The 3,190-nt window shown below is 39.6% G+C and overlaps 1 pseudogene; it reads right to left on the bottom strand.

Annotated features, from left to right (window-relative positions):
- Positions 1–368: 368 nt before the first annotated feature.
- On the bottom strand, positions 369–1,685 carry LOC149184380 (L-type lectin-domain containing receptor kinase V.9 pseudogene; annotated as a pseudogene).
- Positions 1,686–3,190: the final 1,505 nt, after the last annotated feature.

The following is a 3,190-nucleotide window of genomic DNA, read 5'->3' on the forward strand; positions in this document are numbered from 1 at the left end:
GTGTTTTAATGTTTATTATGGGTTATTTAATTTTTATAGTTGTATTTTTAGTAATAATTAAGAATAGAGGATTGAGATTGGCGAAACTTATTTCCACCTCTATAAGTTATTTAATGTGTGCAAGGACGGTCTTGGGAGATGGGTTCTAAGATGGCTTTGGCTGTCAACCCGTGTGCATCATTTCCCGGGCGAACAGATTCCAATTAATAAGAGAATGTGTCGATGTCTCTCTATGTAGTCGCATTCATCCACCATGACTTATGCATGATGGATTCCAATACGCAATACGCTATGTGTTTGGAGGTTATGGCATGGAGCATACATGATAGTATGCTCAAGTTTTTAAATTATGCGCGGGCTAATGAAATTCAAATTTGAAATCGCTCTGGAAAATCAACCCGGCCTTCATTTTCTTCAAAAGCCCAAACCTTTATGACATGGCTTTGGCTGTCAACGCCGAGATGAACCAGGTTCCGGTGTCGTAGGCGCCCCATGCTCGAGATCTCTGCAACAAACCCCTTCATTCCTTCCGTGACCTCCTTAGTAATGCATTTCACTGCGACTTCTTGGCCGCTGCTAGGGAGAACACCCTTGTAAACCATGCCGAAACCCCCGTACCCCAAAACGTTTTCGTCCCGGAACCCACTCGTGGCGATACTCAGCTCCTTGTAAGCGAATCTATGGGGCCAGTATTCCTTCTCCCATTCTTCGATCGTTTCCCTGTTTATTGCTCTTTTCAGAAACACGGCCACCACAATCGCCAGCGAGAAGAGAACCAGAGCGGCCACAACAACGCCAGCTATGACTCTCCGGCTCAGACGTTCCGAATACATGTTGGCAAATGAAGAGAGACACGACACATCGAGGGGAGGCGCCTCTCCTTTGGTGGTGAAGCTCCACGCCATAACGTAATGGTCTTCCACGTAAATCCCTGTCGCCGCCGAAAAGCCAACGAACATCTTCTCCCGCAGAACGTTGTGCAGATCGATTTTCCGAGATATCAGCGGTCTCTGCGGTCTCGACAAGCCGGCGATCGTGATGGTAACGTTGAGGAGACTTTGAGGATGATCATAATCGATCCAGGCCTGTATGTTCCGTCCGCTCTTGAGGTTGAGTCCTTGGAAGCTCTCCCCATTCCAATAGCCGGCGGTCTCGGCCTGGACTGAGACGAGGTCGTTGATATCCACGCCCACATGGTTCGCGTCGGGGTCTTCAAATTCCACATTCCTTTTCGTGTCAAACTCCACTGCGAACAAATTATTGTATGGCTGCCCGTTGCTGGTGCGGTTAAGCAAACCCATATACTGGACCGGCTGAGCACCCATGAGCGATGTGTAAGGCGTCATGATGAAGGCTAATCCGTGCCCCCCTTCGTTAGAGGGAGGAGGCACAATGGAGAAAACGAAGGTAGTGCTGAAAGAGGAAACCGTATCGTTGCTTTTCATTTGCACAGGAGCTGAATAGAGTGCGCGGCCGAGCATGAACTCACGCGAGTGATTTGTAAGGGCGAGCACGGATTCGGAGCAGACGACTGAAGCATCAGCCTCCAAGATCAAGTTGGTTCCATTGAAGCCGTCGAAAACGAAATTGGTATGTCGAGGAACCTGCAGGACCTGTGCAGGGAAAAGGGGTATGGCGAGGGAGGTGAAGGCTATCAGAACGACGCTGAGCCATGGAAGTAGCATCGCGAGTCGATTCTTTCGGTTGTGGTAAATTCCTCCGAAAAATTAGGTACATAAAAGATGGGTATTAATCTTTGGATTTTTTTCCTCTGTCTGAATGGAGACATGACTATGGCGTTCCAACAGTCAGGACTGGAATTTGATGGCAAATTGTGTACGCCCAAAATTTTTTCAACCCCTCACATTATAGGTTGAATTTGTGAAAATAGAGAATAAAATTGTTAAACCCTTCCAATATAATATATTGTTTGAAACATTCAATCTTACAACTTGACCATTTACCTCTTATAAAAAAGATTATATCAATCATTTTGATGACACTATTTCAACCTTACCTAACCCAACACTACGCAGATACAACTGCACCTACGATAATGATTCTCCGCTGATTTGAAATATACCTACCCTTCCACCGATATATATATTTATTACCACTTTATCATCGCTATATATATATAGGATTCAGATGCGTCATCCAATTTCAAATTGACCTTTGAGGACATTTACGGATATTTTTTCCCTGGGGTGAAGTTTTTACGAATTAATTTTAAGAATTATATTTTTTTAATTCCACTAATCATTTTATTATAATTTATTTTTAAAATATTTTATAGATTCTTTAATAAGGCACGCCCACAAGCTTGAGTGGGATGAATCAGCACAGGAATCTATCATTATTGGTGTGGGTTCCACTGTAGATTACTTTGAATTGTGTGTGAAAACCTAACCAAAGTCGGTGACTCGTGGTTTCGGTCAAGATAGTGATAATGTCTCTAGGTTTAAATAAGGGCCTTGTCAAACGATGCTGGATCTTTAAGAATGCATTGAACCCATACAAGAAATTGTAGGGGTTGTATGAGCTCTGCATACTTAAGCTCATTAGCTTTTGCGTTTTCTTGTGTTTAAAATTTTTGTTTTTTTGAGCTTTTCTTTCAATCCTAGTTTTTATGAGGTTTTTTTTTTTGTGTTTTTTTTATTTTTTTGCATAGAATTTTTTTTTGAGTTTTTGATTTTATGTGTTTTTTTTATTTTAAGTTGTTTTGTTTTTTTGCTTCGGATCAACAGTTAAAAGTGTCTTACCTGATTGAACCGATAAAGATAAAAGTGTTGATAAAGAAGTTAATGGATAAGAAAGCCTGTGGCTTAAATATTTCAATTTAATTAAATATTATTAATATTTATAAAAAAAATTGGGTTACACATTTGAAAAAAAAAGTCAGGTAACAAAAATTAAATTTTGATATTACTTTTTTATTTGTTTTAAATTGTTATTATTAAAGATTTATTTTCAAATTTTATATAAAGTAGGTTATACCTTTCTTACATTTATGAGATGAAAATCTATAAATTCTAATTCCATATTTATGGAAAGGATTGAAGGATATTTAACAAGCAATGACAGTTGTGTATCCCATTGTTGATTTTACTAATATACTAATCCTCTGTATGTTTATATTTATATATGATTTATAATAAGTCAAGTCAGCTTGCATTTTCAATAATGACTA

Source organism: Pinus tabuliformis, chromosome 3_2 (assembly GCF_031772625.1).
Source record: "Pinus tabuliformis cultivar Carrire ecotype Pingquan chromosome 3_2, CPIR1, whole genome shotgun sequence".
Lineage (NCBI taxonomy): Eukaryota > Viridiplantae > Streptophyta > Pinopsida > Pinales > Pinaceae > Pinus > Pinus tabuliformis.